This window comes from Episyrphus balteatus, chromosome 3 (assembly GCF_945859705.1).
Source record: "Episyrphus balteatus chromosome 3, idEpiBalt1.1, whole genome shotgun sequence".
In the NCBI taxonomy this organism is placed as follows: domain Eukaryota; kingdom Metazoa; phylum Arthropoda; class Insecta; order Diptera; family Syrphidae; genus Episyrphus; species Episyrphus balteatus.
Window position 1 is genome coordinate 98,668,394 of NC_079136.1, and position 27,164 is coordinate 98,695,557.

General features: G+C 27.3%; 1 protein-coding gene across 8 annotated transcripts in view; it reads right to left on the reverse strand.

The window, feature by feature from the left end:
• The window catches only part of LOC129916933 (probable serine/threonine-protein kinase DDB_G0282963), a 140,738-nt gene that overhangs the window by 113,021 nt on the left and 553 nt on the right, over window positions 1-27,164 (reverse strand). The window contains exons 2-3 of one of the 8 annotated variants that reach the window (XM_055997184.1): window positions 25,614-25,734; window positions 25,204-25,543 (exon numbers count right to left, since the gene is read on the reverse strand). The exons of 1 other annotated variant lie outside the window; for it this stretch is intronic. The gene's annotated coding sequence lies outside the window, so the exon portion shown is untranslated. Of the gene's footprint in view, window positions 1-23,317; window positions 23,476-25,203; window positions 25,735-26,368; window positions 26,419-27,024; window positions 27,132-27,164 lie in introns of those variants that run through there. 6 more of the 8 variants (XM_055997185.1, XM_055997183.1, XM_055997188.1 and 3 more) reach the window with 6 other exon arrangements.

Here is a 27,164-nt window from a genome sequence, read left to right on the forward strand (position 1 = left end):
GCCACGAAGAGATTAGATAATAAGTCTGCTGAGTGAAGAATGCAATTGGAGGAGGTTGTATGAGTTTTTTTTGTTTTGTATGGTTTTTTTTTGTAGAAGGTACTTATAGCAGAAGAGTAAGAAAAAAAGGGCGATGCAAGAGATGAAAATAGTCGCCACTTCGTACAGCAAACTAATAAGTCTTTTGGTTAAATAGAGGAGAATAGAGGCGGAATGTGTGATTAAGTTTTTTTAACAAAACAGAAGATTCTAATGAGATTTGAAGATAATAGAGTTATAATTTTTGAGTTAAAGGAATCTGCTAATCTTATTATATTTTTGCTAATTTTATATATGTAATAGGTTATGGGCAAAAATTTGTGTCAATAGTTTTGCTAGTTTCTTCACTACATACTGCCTACTTCAACAAGAACACGCCTATATCACGAAACAGTCGTTGATTTTGTGCAATATGGCAAAGTTGTGCAATATTGTGTTGCTTGTTACCAAAAAGTTGCAAATGAAGCATTAAATTGTCACGGGTTGGACTATTAAATAATGAACTTATTGTTTTCCTTCCAAATTATACTCAAAATTGTACAAAATTTTTATAGACAGGAGAGTTTGTTAATTAATTTAAGCTTTGCAAAGAAAAATATATCAACTCATTTGTATTTGTGGGACAGAAGAAAGCAGTGACTTTCCTTAACCAGAAAACCCCAATCTCTGCAGACCTCAATCTATATCTATGATTTTGCGAAAAATAGGATATACATATCTGCATTGTACTAACATCAATTCTAAGGGTTTATGTTTTTTCAAAAGCTAATATCTTGGGCTCTTATAATCGGATCGCCAAGTATAAACATTTCAGGCTAGTGAAAAATTAAAGAAAGTCCAAGGATTTGATTTTTATAAGGTGAATTTGATTTGGAAAATGGTGAATTTGGTTTGGAAAATCTCAAATAATCTGCAAAAGCATGAATTTAGTGTAAGAATTTTGTATACTTTGTTATAGTAATTGTAAACAACACCACAATAATAAGAAATTCAGCCTTTGAAATTTCGATAAGAGAAGCACTTCACCTGTAAAAATGTCTGTTAGCGCCATTTACAAATTCTTTAATTGTTTTGAAGTAACAATAATTTAGATTTCAAAAGTTTACCTTTTTAGAAGAAACTAAGTGCTTATGTCTTCATAATCTCTAAAAGAAACATAAGCAGTTTTATAACCTCGTATATTGCTGTGTAAAGTGATTAGAGCCGGCATAATGAGTGTTGTTTACATTTCAATATAAATAAACAAATTTAGTAATCTAAACTTTTTTTTTATTTATTAATAAAAAGCACTCTTTTTTTAAGTTCAATTCCACTCAAAAGATAAGACATTTAGTTGTTCTTTTTTCTGAGCAACAAATATTATATTAAAAACTATTACACTGTTGTTAAAATATATAGGTCAACAAAATTGTCCAGGCAAAATAAAAAAATAAATTGAAAATGATAGGTTTAATACGACGACAACGGTTACAATCTTAAAAGTTATGTTGGTAACGTTTAAAATATGTTAAATTAGGAAAAAATGTAGGTATAAAACCAGGAAAACACAAGTTGTACATTTTTTTTTTTATTGACATGTAATTCGATTGCTAATTTTTCGATAAAATATTCATCGACTAATGTTTGGACAAGTGCTTCTATCGTTTTACTAATTTTTTTACTGTTCACAGCCTTGTGAAAATAAAACCACAACGACAGCAACTTTGAGGAGACGTGATTGGAAGAAAAAAAAAAGGAATATTGCAGACCATGTAAAGTAAATTCGTAGTAATTGCAAAAAATGTATTTTAATCGAAATGAGTTTATGGTGAACATGTTTAAATTAAAAATAAAAGTACAATCTCATTGACAAGGTTTTTATATGCGTTTGAACTAAAATTGTAATCATGCGTATGTTACTCATTTTAAAACTTCGTATAGGATTTTTTGCAACTTGACTGTATGAAATCAGTTTTAAATCCTTTAACAATCTGAACCAGTTGAAAATGATTTAACGTGAAATTATGTTGCTATATCGATTCAACATAACTCTGAGTGAAATCATTGACATTTGTGTTCTTTTTTTCAAGAACTGCTTATGACCTTTATTATGCAACATAACTTTTTTATCATTGATTATTTCATTGAATTAAATGCGTATTAATAGAATGTCAGCATTTTATTTTTGTTTTGTTTAATTGAAGAAACAAGAACAATCTTATCCAGATCTCATTGATTGTTTTGACATCAATATTTCAAATCCGATCATCTCTTGTCTTATCACAAAATTGTATTGTATGTTTAAAATAATGGTTGCCAACTTACTTAAAAGTGCTTTTACTTTGTTAAAAGTGTAATAAAGTTTAAGTCAATATTTTCTCTTCATTCTTTTTCATTATATGACAAGTACGCACCTTTAATTAGGTAGCTTATAAAAACTCATAGAGAATCTAAAAAAAAATGCTAAATACCACGATTGAAGTAAATCAATAACTCATTCGTTTAGACTTAAGCTTCTTATACAGACAGACAGACTTAATTTTACATGTATTCTATTATAATTTTTACACATGTTCTAAAATAAAATATCATAATTTTGTTTGAAATCTGAAAAAAAAAAACACTGTTATAAGCTGAAAACTTTAGCTTACCTCAACCAAAAAGAAACCAGCCACCGAATGTAAGTTAAAAAATTATCGTCTATCAAAAAACTCACTAGAACACTGCATAAAAATGTACACGCATTTTTTATAAAGAACTAAAATTGTGAACTATACTAAAAAAATAAAACTTATCAATAACTTAATTAGAAAACTAAAACGCAAAATTAAAAAAAAATTAAAATAGTACGCATACACCCCGTATGCCCTCAAAGAATTTTAATTTATTTGCTAAGATTTGATTTTTTTATCGCAGACAATTTTTAAAGTCTTTTTTAATAGATTTTATCAATAAATTGATGATAAGTTTTTTTCTTTCTTTGCAATACAACGTTTTGTAGCATTAAAAAAAAAGGGAAAATTCAACTCAAGACCTTGAAGTAAACATAAGAAAGTATGTGGATTATGATTTTCAGAAATAAAATTATAACCAAAAATAAGACTTTGTAATTTAATTTTTTTTTGACGGGAGGAAATCTTCAAAAGACACTTGGCAGTATTCGACATCAAGTAGTGTGGGACTCTTAACCACTAAAACCACCTCTTTATCAGGACCAATCTTGAGAGATCGACATCAGATTTTTCTTTCTTAACTTTGTATTTATTTAATTTAGGGCCAATTTTTCAATAGTCAGTTAAACAGTCAGTTAGTACTTATTCCTCAGGATAGAGAAAAAATCAATTTTTCAAGAAGCAGATACAGCTCATTCCTAAGAATAAAACTAACTGCTTCTTTCAGAGACGAATAAAAATTATTCTAAGGAATAATCTCAACAAAAATATTGTGTCAGTTGTCAAAGCTGTTTTGAAAGAATTTTGAAAAAAATACAGTGGAAAACAAGAAAACAAAAACAATCATGAATAAAAATGACGTTTAATTTTAAATATTTTTGAATTTGACAATTTTTTTTTGTTATTCTGTAGAATAAATTATTCTTGATTGAAAAATTCAATGTTTTTATCTGATTGTTTATGAACAGTTAACTGACTGTTTATTAGAAGATTGAAAAATTGGCTCTTAATGAAACTTTTAAAAATCAGGTTTTCAAAAAAAAAAAAAATAAATAAATAAATAAACAAAAACTAGGCGCTACAAAAAAATTAACCTTTTTTAAAGAGTTTTAGTTTAAAAAAAAATGGATAGCAAAATATCTATTCGTATGCTTGAAGTATAACCTAATAGTAAGTAAGCCAAAAAGCAAAATTAAAAAAAAAATATTACACATACACCCCGTATGCCCAGAAACGATTTAATTTTGTATGTTAACTATTAAATGTTTTTTATCGTCAATTTTTTTTTTTTTTTTTTTGTATTTCTAATGTAAAGTTAATCAATAAATTGATGATAGTGATTTAGTTTGTTTTTTCTTATTGATATATATCCGGTATTAAAAGTGCGTCACGCTGTTTTGTAGCAAAAAACAACCAAAATAAAAATTCAACTCACGAAATTGCCAGTAAATATAAGAATATATTTTTGGATGATCTTCAAAACAAAACTAATTGACTGAAACTTGGAACAATAAGGTTTTTAAAAATGTCAACAAGAAACTATGTACGTACGCTTAAATCTTTGTTTCTTAATAGAAAACAGAAACGGCGTCAGTCTAATAGACAATAAAATAACTATTCGTACGCTAAGAGACATCTTTTTTCCAAATATATTAAAATGAGTCACAAAAAGGCTCGTTAAATTTTATGACAAATTAAGAAGAAAACAAAAAAAATTTAAGTTTTCCTCGTTGAAAGGTGTAATAAAAAAAATTAACAAACATTTAAATTGACACAAATTCATGAGGTATTTTATTGCATTTCTTGATTTATTTTGTTCCTGTCTCTGCGTCGTGAAAGAATTTATTTTTATTTTACGTAACAGCTCATTATGGATCACGAGGGAATATGTTATCTAGCTATGTATGTCATTTTAAAATTTTCTCCCACTAACTGATTAGTGATCAACCAGAAAATATATTTCAAAAAAAAACTTAAAAAAAAAAATCAACAAATAACGTGTTGATGGTTCAAGACAGAAAAAAAATATATTCGACATGGTAGAATTCATTATTTGTTGTTGTCTGTCTCAATTTTGACGTTGGCAAGTTGTCAAATTTTTTTTCGTTTTCATTTCATTCATACATCACACGGTTCTATATACCTATCTACTTTATGCAGGGAAAAAAAAGTATATAAACTACGGACAAAAGCATAATATATTTTCTCCCTGCGGCTTAATTAAAGTTTAATTTTAGTAACTAATTCAATTTAATTAAAAATCGAAATGAGAACACAAGACGTAACAAAGTGACATTCATCCCTTAATTCTATACGCACATTCATATAGAAATCAAAACACAAAAAAAAACCCTAAACCACCATTTAAATCCCCCCAAAAAGGATTCATTCCACTTTTAATTGCTGATTTATCCCCTTTTCCTTGTCTGCCAGTCGTTGCCGCCGCCGTTGAAGAAGCACCTTTCGACGATAATCACGCATCATGTACGACCTAAAGAAGTGCGTAACTGCAATTAGCAAACTAAATCGTACACAAAATGTTCGATGTGACAGAACACGAAAAAAAAAGAAATGTCAAACAAAACCAAACACTCTCTGGCTCTAGCTAGCCGTGCATCGATACAGAGTGCGACAACACGCACACATCGCAATAGTTTGTTAAATTTAAAATTTATGCCAATGACCCTTTGCGCACGCTTTTTCTAAAAGGCTACACATTGCTTGCTTTCACTATGCATAGGTATAGTAGATTGTGATGTTGGCGGATATTTTTACTTTTAATCTGGGATGTGAATCGTTTTCGCTATGCTTCCTAATAAAATCTGTTTTGGGCTATGTTGACGAAAAAATATGCGCCGCCAGCTTTTCTGTGCGTTGCTTTTCCGCTAAAGTGTTGCCTTAATGTTTTTTTCTTTGGATCGTAAATTAATCCTTTTGAATTTACCTGAAAGTTGAATTGCCACATCATGTTGATAATATTTAGAGTTCGTTTTGTTTGCTTTGCCAGTGAGACACCCACCTAAGCAAATTTATGGCCACAACTTGAAGTTGCTCCTGATTCGAAATGATTGTCAAATATGACAGCTCGAATTGCCATTCTATTTTATCACATTATAATTTTCCCAACACATTGAAGCAATCATTTTTCCAACTAAATGGCAACACTGCCCTCTAATGCGATGAAGAAATGTGAATTATATTTTCTTTTTATTCGTTTTGTTTAAATATAAAATTTTTAAATTTAGAATAATATATGAATTGTGACGAACTTCATGGGTGACACAAAAGTATGCGAATAGTCTACCCAAAGCAATCAATTTTGTCAAGGCGCTTTCGCTGTGAATTCACTCACTTTCTTTGGGTTTTCAAGATGTGTGGAGGACGATGTGACGCGACGTTTCTTTTTTTGTTTGTTTATTGTAATGTTTTTTGACGTAACTCACCACCAGAATTCATACTGAGTGTGTTAATAAATAAAGTTGACAAACTTAAGTAAAAGAATAACTTTTTTTTTGCTAGGCACTTAAGATTTTTGGTTGACATTATGTCAACGTTAGATCTGATCAGTGGGATCATCAGATGAGAATGTCTTTCTTCGCTAAGATTTTTAAAATTTTTTTTCTTGGTTTCTTGTAGAAATGAGGGATTTTTTTGTATTTTAAATGATCAAGTGACAGAAATAATTAAAGGAACATTTTACAAAAGTGGAAATCTTGCCAGATGTTCAATGTGATTTTTTTAAAGAAATTAAAATAATTTTTAATGAAAGTCAAGATCATTGACTTTTACTTGTTGGTTTCATTTTAATTTCACTTTCAATTGTAATTTATTATTTTGATACAATTTTTGCTAAGAAAACAAAAATGAATTTACTCAAGGAATTTCTAATTCAAATTTAATTAACATTTTAAATGAGATTATTCAAAAAATTGGTGAAAGTGTGAATAATATCAAAAGAATGTCTATAAATTTCGAAGCAAATTAAATGATGAAGATTGAAGAATAGTCTTAAAAACAAATTTTTTAAAAGTACGATTTTAACTGAAAAACATAAATAAAGACATATTCAGCGATGAAATTTGAAAAAAGTTCGTTCAATTCAAATATTTTGTTCAGCAGGACTGGTTCTGAACAGAAAAGTAAAACTTTGAAATTGAGTTTTTTCTTTCCCAAATATTCAGGTTGTTGCTAACGAATAGTTTGGAACAGTTTAGGTAAGTTATACTAGCCTTTTCATATGTTTCAGCGACGTTGTTTCGAAAAAGAACTAGCACTGTTTCAAAAATTATGATCGAGATAATTTCGTCAGCCAAAATTTCGACTATCAGTTTAAAAAAAAAAAGTCTATGGTAATTAAATGAGAGAAAAGTTAGACCTTTATTAACATGGACAAACGGTGGACAAACGAATTAGACAAATTTGGTTCAAAAATTTTGAGGTCGCAGTTCTGGCTTCACGGAGCCAACCAGAGCGGGGAGAATACTGCCAACAAAATTTTTGTAAATATTTAACCCTCTGATGAACTTCTACTTTAATTTTTTTTAGTTGCCCACCAAGCAGAAGAAAAAAATAATGAGTAACATTCCCCAACTTTAACACTTTTTGATACAAATCCTGTATAACTTGCAGAACAATTCCGCAACCCTAATCGATATGCACAAGCACAACTTCGTTCAATCTATTTAGCCAGTTTCAAAACTTTAAATAGCTGAAACCCATTAAAATGCATCGATTTTAATAATTATCAGAATTGGCCTACATTTACATTCATGAGATAAATAGCAAACTGCAAATTGACGACAAATTCACCCAAGCACTTCAAATTTAAGGGCACTATAATTTGAATCACTCATTACCATAATTTAATATTCCAGAACCCTCTTTCGTTGGTTGCTGTCATCTTATATTTGATATTATCATCCTTAGCTTATGCCTTCAATCTGTGTGCCTCTTTTTTTGGCCCAGTCTCGTTTTATATTTTTCTTTTTATTTTGCTGACATAATATTATCATGGTGGTTGTTGGTTTACGATGAAGCTTACTCTCATCAAATATATATCTACCTACGAACATTTATATACCAAATAAAAGTCAATGTCAAATTTTCGGATGTAGAATAACAAGTCGGTTCATCATGCCGGCATCAATTGGATTGAAATACCCTACTTAGAAGGGCTGATTTAGGTAATAGGGTCATTGACATACACTCTATCTGGAAATCTAAAAAACAAAAATCAACATCAATGCCAAAGGCAGGTTCCTACTTAAATTAAAGACACTCACCAAGCACTCATCTCAACTTAAAGATTAGGTAACAAAACAAAACAAAAAAAAAATTCCTAACACAAAAAAATACCGACCAACCGGCTTATAAAGGCCGTTTAAAAAGCAAATTACACGCTGAAGGGTTTTAAAGTATGTTTGCCTTTTTCAGGGATAATGTATGTCATTTTTATGTTGAAAGCCTTCATTATTCTGAAAATTAAGAATTTAAGTATTTTACCCTGACGAAGAAGAAGAAGAATATCAAATAAGCAGGATATTATATTTGGAAGGATTTTTATTTTTATGAGGATGTGAAATCCCTACTGAAAAGATTTACGTCATTTTTATGAGATTTCTGTCAAATGTCAATGAACTTGTTTGACATTTCTTATTTACTTTGGGCAGGTTAAGGGAGGTGGAATATGATGTAAAATCTGTGTATTTGCTTTCTTAAAAGGTACATAATAGTGTAATGACTTTAATCCACGGGATATATTGTTGAAATAAACTTTAGGATACACTCGGTATGGAAGTACACACAAAAACTCTTTGGTTTTATTCGACACAGAATAAGTAGAACACATTTTTTGATGTTTTGTTTTATTTAATTTTTGTTGTTTTGTATCTAATTTTGTGTTCGGTATACGGTAGACATTGATATATTTTTATGTATATTTAAGAGACTTTTAAATAGGTTTTATTGCTTGAGTCATTAAGGAAAGAAATAAACATAAACAAAAATATCTATTTTTGTATTTTGGTGTGTGCAACCATAGCTATATGAACTAGGATAATTTGAAGTTCCATTTGATATGTTTAGTTTTCAAATAGTTTTTTGGTATTTTCTAATTATTTTGTTTTTTTTTTTTTCCTTCCTATTTGGTTCAAAAAAGTTTACAAAATATACTATACAGTGTGTGGAAGTTTTGAATTTGAAAATGTGTATTTCAACTTTTCACACTTAAACAGAAAGTTGTTAACATTTCAAAATAACATAGTTAATTTAACTATGTCTTGATCTAAATTATTCTTAGGATCAGTTTGAGAGCTCACAACTGTAGGTACTAAAAGAGTTTAAGTTGCATTTAATTGCTAAAATAATGAATTCATATTTATATCGTTATTTTATTATAATAAAGTTTATCGCAGAGTTTGGAACTAGATTTAAAAGAAATTTTTTCGACTCAGTCCACTTCAACTTTTAAACCTCGATGAACACATCACCATGATTGAATAATTTTTGTATATGCAACTAGTAAGAAACTATTTTTCAACCATTTTTAATTAAATTTGAAACTATTCAATTGATTTTTATCTCATTTTAACTTGAAGATAATTTAAACCTCAATTCATTTTCATATGAAACTAAATTTAAAACAAGTTTGCAACTTTTTTAAGCTTAATTTGACATTCTTGAAAACTTATGACCAAAAATAACAGATTTAAAATCCATTTGTTTGAAAAAGATTAACTTTCGTTTGAAGACGATTGAAACTTATCTTAAACTAAACTATAATCAATTTGAAAACAATTTTTAATCGATTTCAAACTGATTTGCAATCAATTCTAAACTAATTTCAACTCATTTCTGTGTGCCAGGAAAAATTTAACTTATTTTTGCAACTTATTTAAATCCATTTTGCAAAATTTTAAATTTTTAAAACTTAATCCAATTATTTTCGATTTGATTTTAAAACTAAAAATGCAATCCGTTCTTAAGTATTTAGCAAGCAATTTAATTTCAGAACTAGAATTAAGTTACAAACATAAATAGCGCCGAACAAAAAATTAGTTTCAAGTTAAATTTACTTTTCTACATTACAATTTGTTTGGTCCCACAAATTGGCCCAAATGTATCAAAATGTAATGGTTTTATAAAATGTGAAGGCCTTTCTTTTAAAGATAGTTTTCTTTGACAAAATCTGGTCTCTAAGAAAACTTCACTTAAGTCCTTTAACTTCAATTCAATCAACCATATTATACACATTTCAACCATTTTTGTATTAAAATTATTAAAATAAACCAGTTTCTATTTTCCCTTGTTACCACAACAACAAAATGACTTTCGAAAAAGTCTTAAAAAGTGTTAAGCCCATCATTAAGATAACGTGGATTTTCTTTAACATTAAAGATATATAAAAAAAAAAAACCTTAAGTGAATTGATTTAAGGTCGTGTGACTGCTTTCTTTTCTCAGATTCCATTTCGTGTATGAATAATAATTATGAATATGACGAAATCAAATTTTGTCACTATTGTTTAAACAAAAACAAAACAGAAGAAAAAAAAAACAAGAATATATTCCAAGTTCATTTGTTTGACAACACTAAATTCGATTACTATTAAAACTTGACTAATGCGATTTCAATAAAATAAACATTGACTTTGCATATAAACATTTTATTAAAAAACAATTCAATAGTTTGTTTAAATTAATGTTGTTTTAAATGATTTTTTTATAACAACTATTTCTTACTACAAGTGGACTTTGGAAAACTCAACGAAACTCAACAACCTAAAAAAAAAATAAAACTTGTCTAAATAATTTATTCATTCAAAGTGTTTTTTTTTTTTTTTTGTATAAGAATTCAAATGCAATTTTAATTACAACTATACGAGTTTTATTTTTAATGAAAATCAATAATAATAAATTAAGACATTTTATGTATTGTCGCCTATATGTAATGCTTTGTTTTATTCTTGCCGAAATTTCGTTGACTAATAATAACTTTTACTATAAAAGCTATAATTTTGTGGTTTATTATGGTTACAACTGAAAATTTAAATAATTAATTATTCATTGAAAAATAGTCCAACTTTTTTTTGGTTTTAAGTTAACTGGGCTTGTCAAGTTTGTGGTTCGAATTAAGACAAAAAAGACACAACTCACTTAAATAGAAACTTCCAATTTTTTTGTTTTTTTCTCAACGTCAATGTTTGACACACAAGTTTTACAAACTAAACCAGCTAAGGTTTATCACTATCACTATAATTTGACGCTTGTATAAACATATTTCCGCTTTTGACCATCACTGTGACTACAAAGTTTTTTTTTTTTTGTTGATTCGATTTGGTCAACGAACTGAAGTAGTTTTGAATTTTTAATAAGTAACTTAACATATTTCAACATTTAAATCATTGGCATTATGTTACTTTTTTGACATTTGTGCATATTTTTTGTGTTTTCAATCTTTTTCATATAGCAACTAGTTGCTGTCTGCCTGTCAGTCTAGATTTTTATTTAAGGAAATTTAATTTGACTTAGATAAATTTTGGGCCATTGGCACACAGAATGGGTGTGATTTATTTAAATATTGTTGGCCTAAATTATTATGAGGCGTGTTATTTGATGATTTGTGTTTTTGTATTTTACAAAATAATTTATATATATCAGTAAGTAAAATAATAGGCAAAATTATCAATAAATTGTTTCAAATGGGCTGTAAAAAGGCCTAATGATAGGCATTATTTGTATTAATAACTTGAAAACGTGTTTTGTAAAGTAAACCATAAGGAGTTAACAAAGCATTAATTAATGTTCAAAGCATAAGTATAGATCTTAGTGATATACATAAGAAAAGTGCGAAAAATTAAATAAATGTATTTTATTTGTGTTTGAAAATTTAAATCAAAAAAAATTTTACTTTTAGTGTTGAAGACGAAATTCACAAAAAATACAATTCAGTATAAATAAATATAGTATGATTTAGTATAAGTGTGCCCTTGATTGTGAAAGTGGACTAAGTCATTTTTTGCATTGGTTAAAGAAAAACTTACATAATAATTTTCTTATAACGCTTTAATTGTATTTTTACTTGCTCTAAAGGCCAAGTATTGGTTTCGTGTCGAAAAAAAAAAATTGAGGTTTTAATCAAAACCAACATTACGATGATGGAGAATACCGAAAAAGTGGGTCCCGCAATTCCGTCCGTGCGTCTGTGCGTCTGTGCGTCCATCTGTACACATTTCCACAGCCTAAACGGGTGGATGGATTTTCATCAAATTTGGTACAGATGATTTTTATGGAATTCTGAAAGTTGTTTTTTTTTTGTTTTTTTATATCTCGTTTAGAACGTATACCTCCCATACAAAAAAATACGATATTACGAATTTCTCGAAAACGGTCCTAACGATTTTGATTAAACTTTGTATACGTAATATTTAAAGCAGTGGCAAAAAAACTGAATTTTTATTTTTTCTCAAAAAAGTCAAATAACAAAAATAAATTTTTTTCATTTAAAAAAATGTTGCCTTAAATGTCGGCTCTTCCCCAATATCAATTTTTTTAAAATTTAGATCCAGCTTTTAAAATCTACAAGTAGACTAACATAAAAGTGCTTTGAACTGCAAGAGCAAGTACGTGCGACCCCAGTCGTGCATTTTATTTTTTATGAAATCACTAAAGGAGCAATAAAGAAATTTATTTACTGCAGCTTCGCTTTCAAATAAACTTTACCCCATAAATAATAATTATTTTAAGTCTAGGTTTGATGGCATTTTTAAGAGTGACTTAGTCCACTTTCATAATTAAGGGCACAAGTATTGAATTAAGAACAATAATCCCCCAAAGAAGTAAAGAATTCTAACGAAACGTTCGATAACCATGTTTATAGTTAAACAAATTTTTGAAACATGAATAAAGTAAAACCATTGCAAAGCAAAGTGCCTTTAAACTGAAGTAATAACCGCAAAAAGTTATTTAAAATAATTTAAATTTTCAAAATGCAAACTATTTTATTAAATTAAAAAAAAAATAAATTGCACGACTGGGGTCGCACGTACTTGCTCTTATGCTTAAAGCAACTATAATGTTAAAGCTTTTCATTCAAGAAATTTAAAATTTGATATTTTGAAGAAATTTCATAAGTAGTATAAAAAAATTAAATCTGTTTTTATAATTAATTAAACTCCGTTTTAAATTATCTTAAAAAAAATTAAAAATATGCCATTTTATTTCTTGTATAAAAAAGTATTTTTAGAAAAAAATTTTCGAAAATTGTAGGAGCCGTTTTTTAAAAAAATAATTTTTTATATATAAAAATTGTTTAACATTTTTCAAAAAAAAAGTTGGTATGCCATTTTGAAGAAATAATTAATTTACACATAAAAACTAAATTTCAAAATTTTTCATTGATTCGTTTTCAAAAAATTCATTTTTCAAAAAAAAAATTTGAAATATTTTTAAAAAAACCAAAAATGCGTTTTTTGAAAATTTTCTAAAATTTTAATATTATCTTTACTTACACACTTTTGTATAAAAATTTTCATTTAAATCGGGTTAATGTTGTACGAGATATTCAGAAACGAAAAAACCGTTCTATGACAGGTACCGTTAATAACGGTACAAAAAATATTTTTTTTATTTAAAAAGTTGGCTATTATGTGTAGTACTACACACAAAAATTTTAATCAAAATCGTTAGAGCCGTTTTTGAAAAAAATTAACTTTTCTATTTCCGTTATATGGCAGGTACCGTTAGTTTTGGTCATAAAAAAAAAAATTTCAATTTAACCTCTAGGGAATCACCAAAAACTGCTAACCACCAAGTTTGAAGAAAATCACTTCACTCGTTTAGGCTGCAGCTCCAGATAGAGACAGACACACAGACAGAGAGACAGACAGACAGACAGACAGACAAACAGACAGAATTGCCGGACCCACTTTTTTGGCATTCTCCATCATCGTAATGTCATGTAAAATTGTTATCTCGAGTTCGATTTTTTTTACGAATCCTAAACTTGCCCTATAGTACCTATATCGCAAGTAATAAAAATACACGAGTTGCTTGAGGAAATCAAAATAATCTATAAAAAGCCAAATGAATCTCGGTACAGTTATACAAAATAAAGTTTTCACCTCGCTTACTACTGCTTTTTGAATCCTAAAGCTAAAATGCATTTATTTTGCTCCACTCCACTATATCTTTAATAAAACCTGAATATCCCCTACTAATACCCCAATCCCCAACTGACAATTTTACGTATATAGGTAAGGTCTATCAAACCAAAAATTGTAAGTTAGAAAATTTCCTCAGAGAAATTTATTAATTAATCTTATATATAAAAATGAGTTCGTTAAGTGTGTGTGGCCGATAAACTCGAGTTTGGCTGGTCCGATTTTGGTAATTTTTTTTTGTTTGAAAGGTATTAATATGTAGATGATTTGTATCAAAAAAATAATACCTTTTCTTCAATCTTTACATTGCTGTTAATTTGTACGAGTGAAGAAACACTCTCGATTTCTTAAAATTTTAACTTAGCTTAATTTGTTAATAAATTAATTAAGACAGGCTTCAAAATAATTATTAATTATTATCGTTTAAATCCTGACTTTAGCATTATTGTTAAGATAACATTACTCAGGATCAGCAAAAGCGTCGTCATTTAATCCACATTTGCAATACACACATTCTGATCCTCGGTCTTATTTTTACAAAAAATATTGGAACAATGTTCGTGTTTAAATAAAAAAGTATAGTGGAAATGGGGTTCAAGACCGCCTATGGGGTCTGCCAGACGTCCCGATTAACAAAATGTCCCGATATTGTCCCGACATTCTGTTTTTTAATCTGTCTTTGTTTGAAATCGTTCGGCAAGAAAAAAATGTGACTGCGTAATGAATCACCATTGATGTGCAGCAATTTCAATTGATTTCGAACAATCATATTCATCAAACATTTTGATCTTTTTTTTAAACCGTTAAAACAGAAATACAATGTTGAAATGTCAATGAAAAGTAAGTTTTTGAAACCTCAGATATAACACATTCATAATGGCTTTACCCTTGAAATTGATGAAAATGATTTTTGTTCTCTCTCGAAAACATTTAGCTGAGGTGACATTTTCTTCCTAAAAACATTTGCTACGTGTTGTTTCCCTTTTGGTGAAAATATATTACCACTTTTATTATTACACGTGTATAAATGAATAGTAAAACTACCGGCCCAAATTTACAAACATGTTTTTGAGATATTTTGTGGCGTCTTGATGTTTGTAAGCACTATAACTTTCGTTAGAGTTCAGACAATTGAAATCTGGTAAATGCCAAAAGCTTAGAATTTCCAAAATGAAAAACTTCCAGCTTTAGATAAAAAGCTGTTAGCCTTAATTTATTCACACTCCATTATATTTTAAGTCCGCATTCAAAATTAGAAAACTGTCAAAACAGGGAATTTTTACCATATGAAAAAATGTATTAAATAAGTTTGTTTGGTGTCCCGATTTTTCCCGACTTTTAAAACCTGTTGTCCCGACATTAATATTATTTTATCTGGCGGCCCTAGGGCAAGACCATTTTTGTACTACGTTGTATGAAAAAAAGTAAAATTGGCAACACTTGCAATATAAAATACGTGCCTTTTAGTATAATCGAACACGTCTGTAAGTTTTACCAAGCTCAGTTGAGGCGCCGAAGAATTATGGTAAATTTTGTGATTTTTCATCAAATTTTTCATGTGTCATGTCAGGGGTCGAATTACCGCATACGTTCGTTAACGAATAGTTGCTATGTGTCCCTATCGTTTTCTAATAATTAAATAGAGACAGAAATAGTAAAAACGTTAACGTATGATCGTAATCGTATGCCGTAATTCGACCCCAGTTGTATTTTTAACAGTGAAAAAATAAAATTTTTAACTTTTTCTTAAATAGTAAAAACGTTAACGAATGATCGTAATGCTGTAATTCGACCCCAGTACATCAGATATGATATGACTGGGGCAAGACTGCCCATGAGCGCAATTGTTAACATATTTTCACACAGGTTAAATTTTTTTATAAATGAATCATTATTTTCAAAACATAATAAGTCCATGATTTAAAATTTTGCAGGAGAAGAAAAAAACGTTCTATTTTCTTTTGATGTGTGTAGCAAAATTTATAAAAAATATATTTTGTAGAACTTTTGCCTAGGTACAAAATACCGTTTCGTTTTTAATTTTTGGAGCAATAGTTCAAAAGATAAAAAAAAAAAAACGCTTTTGGACTTATCATACTTTGAAAATATACGGATGTGAAATTACTTTTAAAATGGGTACACAATTTTGCTTTCATCTCCAGTCTATCACAAAATAGTATTTGAGATTAAAAAATAATGTATAATGTTCGGAGTGCTTCTTTAACTTTAAAGAAGCTTTAAACTTAAGATTTTCAACCAGTAGCTTAATATAGCATTTACACATAAAAAGCTGTTGTTTATTTTCAAAAGATGATAAGTCCGGGACTTATCCTGTTTTTGATACTAAAAAAATATTTCGCTTAGCTGTAAGATCGGATATAGATGGAGTAGATACTACATTATTTTGAAGATAGACGTGGTTATCCCTAGAGTAACAATTTAATCAAAAAAAAAACGAATTTTGAAAAAAACTGGACTTATCATGTTTTGAAAATAAATGATTCAAATGCACTCAGCGAAGCGGGTGGGGTTAGCTAGTCTATTATATATATTAAAGTTTGGTTTTGTGTACGTTCGCTAACCGGCCACACCGACTGACTTATTTTCTTAATTTTTTTTTTAATTAAAGAGGCATAAGAGGAGAAGGTTTAAGGCAAAAAAAATTTTAAGATTTAATAGAGTAAATAGGGGTAACAAGACATTGAAAAATGAGGCTATTTTCTAAACGGTAAGTCGTAAGGAGTTGACTTTTTTTTAAATGATAGACAAATTTATTCAATAGTTAAAAAAGGTATTGAAAAAATTCAAAAAAATTTCAAAACCAAGTTGTGAAGGTTTTTGTGCAGTCATAGACCTTCGACAAAAGACTAATTACAGGTACGCAAAATTTTGCACAGAAATTTGAGTCTAAAACGGATTTTTTTTCATAGGCCCTGTATTTTGAAATAAAAATTTTTGAAAAACAACCTAATTTTTAGATACATTTTTGAGTAGTCTTTTATTTTTTTGGAATTTTTAAAAGTCTGCAAAAATCTCAAATTTATAGGAAATATAGGTTTTAATCATGCGCATGCATGTACAAACTTTTGAATTTTTAAAATGATTTTTGACCGAATAACGGGAAAAACAATTTTTTTTGTCCCAAGTTTTTTGGCCGTTTTTAACATAGGCCACTTTTGCTAAAAGTTTTTTTTAAACTCTTTTTACGAACTTTTCAAGTTTTGATTCCCTTTTTCATTTAAAATGTTAACTAATTGTAGAGTCGAAAATTAAAAATAAATACAAAAAATGGCGGAACGAAGTCCGCCGGGTCAGCTAGTTTCTAATAAATAATAACTTTTTCAAATCCGATGAGGGATATTATGTTAAAAGCTTTATTATAAACATGAGTTTTAAACATTTAAAAAAAAAAAAAATTAAGCCCACTAAACGCAAGTTCACTATCTTCATATAAGTTAAAATTAATTTTTTTTTTTTTAACTTTGACACCATTTGAGATAAGAAAAAACAATAAATTCCAATTAATTGTTAAATAATTATAAAGTTGTCAAAAATTTCCGGCCATATGGTAACAACTATAATAAGAATATAATCCAAACTCTTATAAAATAAAAATAAGGTAGGTAACTAAAATCATTAGATTCTATTTTTTTGAAATACATAGTTGCAAAAATTCTTGGAAAAAAATTACATATATCTAAATAACTTCTTGTACTATTACAAAATAAAAGAACTTTGTATTCTTTTTATTATTATTAATCAGGTGTTAGGCCTACAAATTCCAAATAAAAAAAAAAACTGATTGTGTATAGACATCTTATCTCTACAATTCTTGATAATTTGATGACGAAAGTAAAAAAAAAACTTCATTAATAAATTATACAACAAACTAAAGCCATATTTGACACCTTTTTTCACTGTGTGATTAGATGCCTATAGCGATACCATTTTTCGCTGTGTGATTAGATGCCTAGCGATACGCAGATTATTAGCATTGCGCTTACTAGTTGGTAGATAAGGATAATCGTTAGTTGGCATTATTTTACTATCTCTTACTTAATCAACTTGATAAATATTTTTATATCCTCAATACATACATACATAGATACAAATGTAATTATTTACTAAATAGTAAAAACTACATCTGTATGTTAAGAAAACTCGAGAATGTAACAAAAGTCTGCAATTTTTGAAAAATGTTAAATTAAGTGTGAAAATTTTAAGCAAGCACGTATAGGCCATTTAAAATTAATGAGTTCAACAATTTAACAACACTTCTGTTACCACACAAAGATGCTATTATATATAGAGTGCGTGCTTCTTGATTATCTTTTAAATAGTTCCTATACACCACTTGCTGCTGAATCCGAAAAAAAAAAACGAAAAAAAAAACCATAAACTGAGGAAAATCCATAGACGAAGATGGCAAATGATTGATGAAGCTTGGAAAGAGAAGCTGAAGAAGAAAAATAAGTCTTTGACATCATCATGGTAGATTGCTATCTCATCATTCGTTAAGAGGCAGCTATAGCATAGGCCGCCTGTAGTTGTTGAATAAATAGCCAGACATCGCCAACTTATTAATCAACTAATGAAAGTTTTTTTTTTTTGTTTTTGTTTTTCTTCTTTGGAAAACCTGATATAAATGTTTATTTGTGGTTATTTTTGAAAATGAAAAAAATGTATACTTTTCAAGATGTTTTCGTTGACAATATTTAAGGAATTCAAAAATTCTTGAAACAGTGATTCCAATCTTGACGTGCAAGATTTTTACTCGCATTTTTGTTTGTCTGTGGTATGGAAAGTTCTAATTTCACGCCCTTGATTTTGGCAATCAGTAGTTTATAACTGAATAAGTCTTGTTAAGATAGTGTGAAGGTAATTAAAAATTTGACAATCATTATACTTCAATGTCATAAAAAGAATAAACAAACAAACCAACAAACACATCATTCAACTTGTTGCAAATAATACAAATATGTATCCAGATACATTTTTAAAAAGAAATATTCTTAAAGTCAACACTAAAATAAATCTTGGCGCGTTTATTTTCAAAAAAAATTGTATTATTTTTATTATCTGCCACAGACACAAAAGCATTTTTGCGTCAAAAAATAAAAAAAAAAAAATTGTTTCAATTCGTATTTATTTATTTTGAGTTGTATAGACACAGACAGAGTGTATCCATGTGACTTTAGCCTTCGAATAGACATTTCTGAAAATTAGTACGAAATGTTTATTAAAAATATATATTTTAGTAAACAAAAATGAATCACTGTCATAATTTGTATGATGATGTCTTAATAATAGTGAGTTTGAAAGATTATATACACATTAAAATACAAAGATAAAAACATGTGTTTACGTGTGTTATTTTTTATAATTTTCTTTTAATTTTTTGTCTCATAAATTATGTTATAAATTTGACTGTAAATGATTTTTTACTTTTTGACAATTGAACAAATATCTTAAAGTTGCGTAAATAATCAACATAACTCAAATCTTATAAGTGTTACATCTGAAAGGTGAATAAACTTTTTGTCTTGTCTAATTTAACCAAAAGCTCTATCTCTATACGCACATTAGTTTTAAGTGATGTAAAAAGATTTCAAAAGTAATAAAATAAAAGCATATCGAAAGCTTCTCATTTTTATAATAGATTTTTTGATGTTGGTAAATTTATTTTTTATAGTTATAGTTAGGACTTTTTTTTATGGTTATTGATTTTATGTAAACTAAAATCATTTGAATATTGCTTTTTAATGCATTGGATGAATCTTACAAAGCTACTCGAATAAATGAAAATAAACTGCTTATCTGCTACAGTTTAAGAATTCAATCAGAAGTCAATTTACAAGAGATATTAATGTAAAGTTAATTTAAATTATATTAGGTGCTTATCATCTTAATGTTAACATAGAAGTATGTCTAAAAACACAATGAAATGGACAGTTTTTAGAGTCAATGGGTTTTGAGTTTTTCTAATAAAAAATATCAAATGCTCTTTAAAGTGTGAAATTCATTTAATGATAGCATCGTTGAAAAACGCGAATAAAGTCGGTGCCTGTCATATGACGAATATGAAAAAACACTTATTTTTTTCAAACGGCTTAACGATTTTGATTAAAAAATACCTGTAACTACTGTCACCATATAAATTTAGTAAAAACATTTTTTTTAAATATCAAAAATTTTTGATTTTTTTATTCATAATGAAATGCAAAAAAAAGCCATTTGAGTTAGAAACCAATAATCTCACACATTATTTTATTTTAAAATCTGTCAACATTTTTGAAAAAAAAACATTTAAAAATAAAAAAAAAAAAAACAATTTTTTTAATCAAACTACGATTTTTTTCTTAAATGTTTTTGTTTAACAAGAAATATTGTAAAGGTTTACAGTTCAAAATATTAAAGAGTTTTTTTTTTCTAATTTTAAAAACAAATTTTAATTTTTGTAATATTTTTTTTCTAAATATCTCATTAAATTATATTAAAAACACTCTTTAACTATTTTTTTCAGATTGGGCTAAATAAAAATTACTTGAAAATTCAATGTTCAGTTAAATTTTAAATTCGATTTAAATGCAAAATAGTTAAATGATTTGAACTCCCAACGTTTTAGTTACATACATTAACCATCTTATTTCATGTATAAGAAAAAAAAATTGGAGGTAATAGCCTTAAAAAAAATTTTTTTTTCAAAAATGTGCATAATTTTTATAAAATATATTTTTTTAAATATCAAAAAGTTCTAATTTTGTTCATTCAACAATTTATTTTAAAATTAATCGTTTCTGTGACTTATAATTTTAATTAATAATTTAAAACATAGGAGAACAGAGCGAGCGTGGCGCTAGGAGAGTTGAAGACAGCTAAAAAACAAACACGTGTTTTTTTTATGAGAGCTCAGCGTTGCTAACTCGCAACACATGTATCGACAGTTTTAACAACAGTTTAAAAAAGTCCAAATATTTGTCTTTTTTATAAACAAAACAAACTTATGTTAAAAAACATACCTGTTAATATCTTACTAATAAATTCCTTTGCGAATAGTTAATATTTGTTGTTTTTTTTTAATAGAAACTAGTAAAAAAATTAGAACTAATTTTAAAAACAATACATTTTAATTGTTTTCAATTTTTTTTTACTAATTTTATTATTATTCAAAAACAAGCCATATTTATTTAAAATGATGTGCAAACTAATTTAAGTATTTTTGTAGGTGCACCACTGTATGAATGCATGTAGTTAAAATAATCATATGAATTATCACAAAAGCTTTCTAATTACCACAACAACTGTTAAAATATTAAAAATAAAAGTTCAATAGATGGCGTTGCTATTGCTTTATACTAAAGTGCATTACATGATGTAATATAATAGCATTTCTCCTTTTTTTAAAGAAATCGAAAAAAAAAGTGTTTGTTTGAAACATTTTCATGCTTCCGTATCAATGACATTGACAAACACTTAACTAAATATCTTGTTACTAATTTGTTTGCTTTTAGAAAATGTTGACGTTAATCATAAGAAGTGTGTAGTAGATATGTATGTGGCACATTTCTTTGTTTTTTAAAATAACTATAACGTGAAGTTTGTGTAGGTTTAACCAGAGAGTTTTTTGTATATTTATATAGATACATATCTCAAGTTCAATCATTAAATTGAAATCAACCGAAGAATTTGAATACATTTATTTAAACTATGGATTAAGATAGATTTATGGAACAAATTTTCATTTACGAAAAATTGAAATAAAAGAAGCATTATACTCGTAATTGAATTGAATTTCGTTCTTTCTGCTGGTACAATTTATAGATTCAGCTGTTTCTAATGATTGTTTCAACTCTCACACTATCAAACAAAATAAATATCCTAAAACAAAAATTACAAAAATCAAACAATAGCTAGTTTCTGGGTGGTTCGAATAACTCTCCTTTTTTTTAAATAAAGTTAATTTATACAAACCAAATTCATGCGCATGAAAAAGCTAAAACAATCAAGTATTGTTTAAAGATTTTTTTTTTTCTAATTTTTAATTGTGTAAAACAGATTGCATAAATAGGTACCATTTTATTGTGGTTCTTGATTAAAGTTTACATAATGATTAAACACCATTTGATCAAACATGAAACTCTTATAAAACGACATTGTTCTATATTTTAATATTCAAAATTTTTATTGAACAAAATGTTCTTAAACTTAGCTTAATTTGTTATTTTTTGTTTACATGAAAACGAGTTGATAATGAGAAAAGGTATAAATTGAATAGACTTGCATACCTTCAGCATTTTTTTTTTATATTTGCTTAGCCTGATTATCAGCTCGTGATTTTAAATGTCAATATAATTAGAGATATATTCGAGTATGGTACAAATATTTTTTTCCAGCTTAGGGCGGTAATTTATTGAAAGTCAAAGTGGAATGCATTTGATTTGCGGAAATAATTATTTCACATGCTTAAATTAATGTTTTAAAAAAAGAAATCAGAAAATCTGTAATTCCAATAGTTTAGTTAATTATTTTGAAAATAGCTTCACAATATCTTATATAAAAAATTCAAAACTTTTGAGTTATTGCCTATCAATTAATGCATATTTAATAATTTTTTTTTTGGTGAAAAGTAAAAATGTTTGTGACGAAAAACGTCAGAATTGGTTTAGTGGTAAAGTTAAAGCTTTTTAATCAAAAAAAATAAAGGAATAATTTTTATTTAGTTTTATAAGAAATGTGAAACATGTATGAACAATTAGAAAAACATCTTTTTAAAATGTTTTCAGCTCCAAGTGGAATATTCTATATTTAACTCATTTTATCATTTTAAGAACCAACATTTAAAAAAACGTTTGAGCCGTTTCAAGCATTTTCCAAAAAAAAAAGTGAAAAAAAATAAAAAATTTAAATTAATATTGTTAACTGTTTTTTTTTTTATTTAACATAGTAATTTGTTGATATATTCTTTTAGTTGTAGAATTCTGAGGGCAAATAATTTTTTTTTTTTCTAAAACAATTCATTAAATTAACTTTATTTTAAACTCAACGGCAGCGAAGCAAAATCTCTGGCTTTTCAAAAATGTATATTCTATAACATAAGGGTATAGGTATACCTTTTATAAATAGGTTTAAAGTCAATTTGTGAGAAAATTGATTCTTCTTCTTAATGGATGGAAAATTGCCCGCTTCTCCTACAAGACATTTTTTTTTTTGAAAAAAAAAAACTAGGAAATCTTTAGGTATTAATTAGGTACTTTATGAAATTAATAATTATAATTATTTATTTTAATTAAAAAAAAAATCGGCATCCTCATTAAAATCGCAACTATTCGGCTCTGTTCTAAGATTACTTGTCTCACATTGATTTCATTTAGATACATAAATTCATGAATCAAACTTAACATTTAACAATAAATAGGGAAATTTAATAAATACTTTATTTAAAAAATGCAAATTAAATTAAACTCATTACCACAATCTCCATAGCCATCAAAATAATTCCACAGTGTAAACAGAATGATTTTCATGCTCAATTACTCACAACACAACCCAAAAAATATAAAAGATAATGAATCAAAAATACTATTAAACCACCAATCGGTTTACTGGACGAGAAGAGCTATATATGTACCTTCAGACTTTCAGGAAACGTAACTAATTTTATAATTGAATGTATAAAATTTTAAAATTTCTTTGCCTTCTCTACCTCGTGAAAGCTTTATTCTGACACTGTGAGTGAGTTGAACGTGCAAAATAGCACAAACTCAAAATCAGAAGCTACTTTATATTTCATAATAATATAAGTTGTTTTGCAAATTTGACTTTGAGACAGTAAACGCTTTATAATAGAGTAGGTGTTGAATCATTCTAATTTTGCCATTTGAGTAAAGTATTTGTTTTTTTTTTTATTTTTCTTATTTAATTTCCTACATGATTAATAAACTGTTTAACAATAATTATGTTAAATAATCTTATTGTTGATAGATATTAAACATTTTTGATTTGTAAATCTTGTGGTTAAGATTGATTTCTGTGTTGTTGTGGGAATTCAGTTAGATGTGTATTTATTGCATCATGTTAAGCATAATAAAATTAGACATTTGGTGTAAATCTTTACAGGTATTTAATTAAATTAAATGCACTATCTGGTTGGTCGTACGTACTTGGTTCAGTTGTTTTTGTTTATAGATTTTTAAATTAAAATGTTAATTAAACAAAAAAATAAACAAACATAAAATTCTTTGATTTGTTCTTGTGTATCAAGTTTTTTTTTTTACAATAGTATATAAAAAATCAGACAAAATCATTTTTAAGACACTTTTTAGTACCTACCTAATTATTTATCAATAACCAAAAATAAATCTACTTTTAAAAAAATTCCAAAATGTTGCTTTTAAAATTTTTAAAGGAAATCTGAGAAATTGTTTGGTAATAAATTTTAAATACATTTTTGTCTTTAATTCTTTGAACCAATTTTCTTTTATACATTCAATTTTGAATTTAGGGATAAAAAAAATGTTACCTATAAAGTTTTTTTTTGCTATTTTTTAGTTTTAAAAATTTTTTTTATTAACTAAGTGCCTACTTTTTATTGAATGAATAAGATTAGAAAAAAGGGTCTTTTTATGTCAACATTTAAACAAAACCTAAGTAAATTGTTCATAAAATATTTTAATTTTAGAAATTTTTTTAGATCAAAAAAGAAAACTAAAAAAAAATGAGATCGTTCCGTGTTTTTTTAAGAATCAATTCAATATCTTATTGAAGAAGTCTTAAAACACTTTTGGAATTAAAACATTTTTTGATGGAAATACATATGTAGGTACAACTTTTTGACTTCAGGGAAAATAATTTTTTGGTTTGAATTGAAAAAACTAATTTCTAAACCAGTTTTTGAGGCATACAAATTATTGATTTTTTAGCTAGGAATTTAAAAAATCTGTACCTACGTGATATTTTTTTTTTTTTGAAACTAGAATAAAATTTATAAATCTCAAAAAAATTATAAGATTTTTTTCATATTAGATTTATTTATCTCAAAATGCTTAAACATTATCAAAAAATTATAATTTGGACAAAAAAACACAGATTTTTTCTGTCCACGCTGGAATTTATTAAAATTAAAGTTAACTACATAGGTACCTACTCATTCCTAAACTAAGGATTTTAACTTAAACTACATATACATATGTATTAGAATTTGTCTTATATTTGTTTCTATCTATATTGGTATATCAGAAGTATATAAAACATTATGCATCAACAAAGAAAGTGAATAAAAATAAACCTTATACAAATTTAAAAAAAAAAAAAAAAAAAAAAAAAAAAAACAGATGAAATTTATTGTCAGTAACATACCATAAATAACGTTAACAAAAGCACCGGTAAAAGCACAACTCAACGAATTCTTTTTTTTAAGAAATATATTTTTATCCAAAAATTTATTGGATAGGTATAAATTTATTTAATTTTTTTTTCTTTCTTTTTTTTTGTTATGTTTTTTCTTTTATAAGAAAAATTCACCAGTCACAAATTATTCACTAATATATATTTTTTTAATTTTCGAATTTTTCGATAAAATTTTTAAAACACCGTGTTTTCACTTAAAATGACGTAGTTAGGCATTTGATTTTTTTCTCTTTTTGAACAGTCGCACAAATTTTATTTTTTTTTTATTCTCAAACACTTGAAGGGTTTTCTAGAGATTTTTTTTAAAGTAAAAAAAAATGAAGGTAGGTTTATAACATATACATAACAATAATATTTACATTTCAAATTTCACGTCCCGAGAACCGCATCAATTAGACGTGCTCATAAAACTATACGAACTAGTACCGCGATCTCCCTTAACCGGAAACAATTGTATAACAATTTCAAATATTTAGTTCACTCAAAAAAAAAAAAAAAAAAAAACTCATAGGTAGATAGGTACACCATCAACATAGGTATAATATTGTGTTAAAAAAAAGAAATAAACGAACAAAATAAAAAAGAAAAAGTCAATAGATAGGCAGGAATAAATACAACAAAAAAAAATTCAAGTCTTAAGAGATTGAGTCTAAATAGATAAAAATCTATCTTTTCGGCACTTAATCATTTATATCTTTTATTGTATCTGCCATATCATGCGGTGTGTGTAATGACAAGAGAACCTGATAGCAAAAAAACCCAACCAACCTAAACTTACTCATTAAATAAAACATAAAACAAAAAGAAAAAAAAAACTACATATAATAAAAAATTCTCCCATTGCAAAACTAATACAACTTAGGTACGCTATTTTTTTCGTGAGTTGCGTGCGCGACTACTGCAAAATTACGCGTATCTTTCCATGAGATAGATATACCACCACGCCATAATACACCACGATCACCGCACTACAACACGACGACAACGCAACGCATGGCGGTGCTCTCATTTATTCTATGCCACACGAAAATAAATTTCAATCTAATCTGCAATATTTGACGACTACGACTATACAACGACGACGACTACGTTACTAAAAAAAAAAAATAAGTACCTCTCTACGTTGAACCGCAATCCACCGCAAAACAAAAGAACTGATCTGAATTTCAAGAAATACAAAAAATATATCTCAATCCTAATCCTAACTCACATGCGTAACGCGGCAGAGATCACACTGCTACTTGAGGGATCCAAAAACAAAATCGTCTATACGAAAAAATTGAATTTCTATTTGTTGGCAACGAACTCAGGTGGAGGAGGTAGAGAAGGTGTGGACCAAAAAAAAAAAAGTTTGCCAACATCTTTCAAACAAATCGAATTCAAAAAAAATACCTCAATCTTATTATTTTTCTTTGGGAATTTTCTTTCCTATACATCAAAGAAGATACTTTTGAGTTATCTCAATCTCAAGCGTTATTTTTCTCGCTACACCAGACACCACCAAATTTTAGCTTATCTTAATTCCACCCACCCTCAGGTGAAAAAAAAACGCCAAAAGTCGTGCCGGCCGAAAAAAAAGCTTTCGCTATCTAAAATTCCAAAGCAAAGCAACTACCTAAAAATCGTTTGTGTAAAAACGCAAGTTTACCGGTACAAAAAAAAAAAACTGAGATTGAGATAAAATTCCCCAAAGTAATAAAGTTTCGCTATTAACCTCTTAAAATTCATAACACACACCGGCAGAAAATACCGCAGATACGCTTAAATCACCTGCAGATACTTTTAACGAAAAAAAATTAAACATAGGTTAATAAGTTCGTTAAACATCCATCAGAAATGTTGTTGCACACTGAGCGCGATAGTTTGATTGCATAATATTAACTTTTTTTTTAAATATTGTTAAATCATTT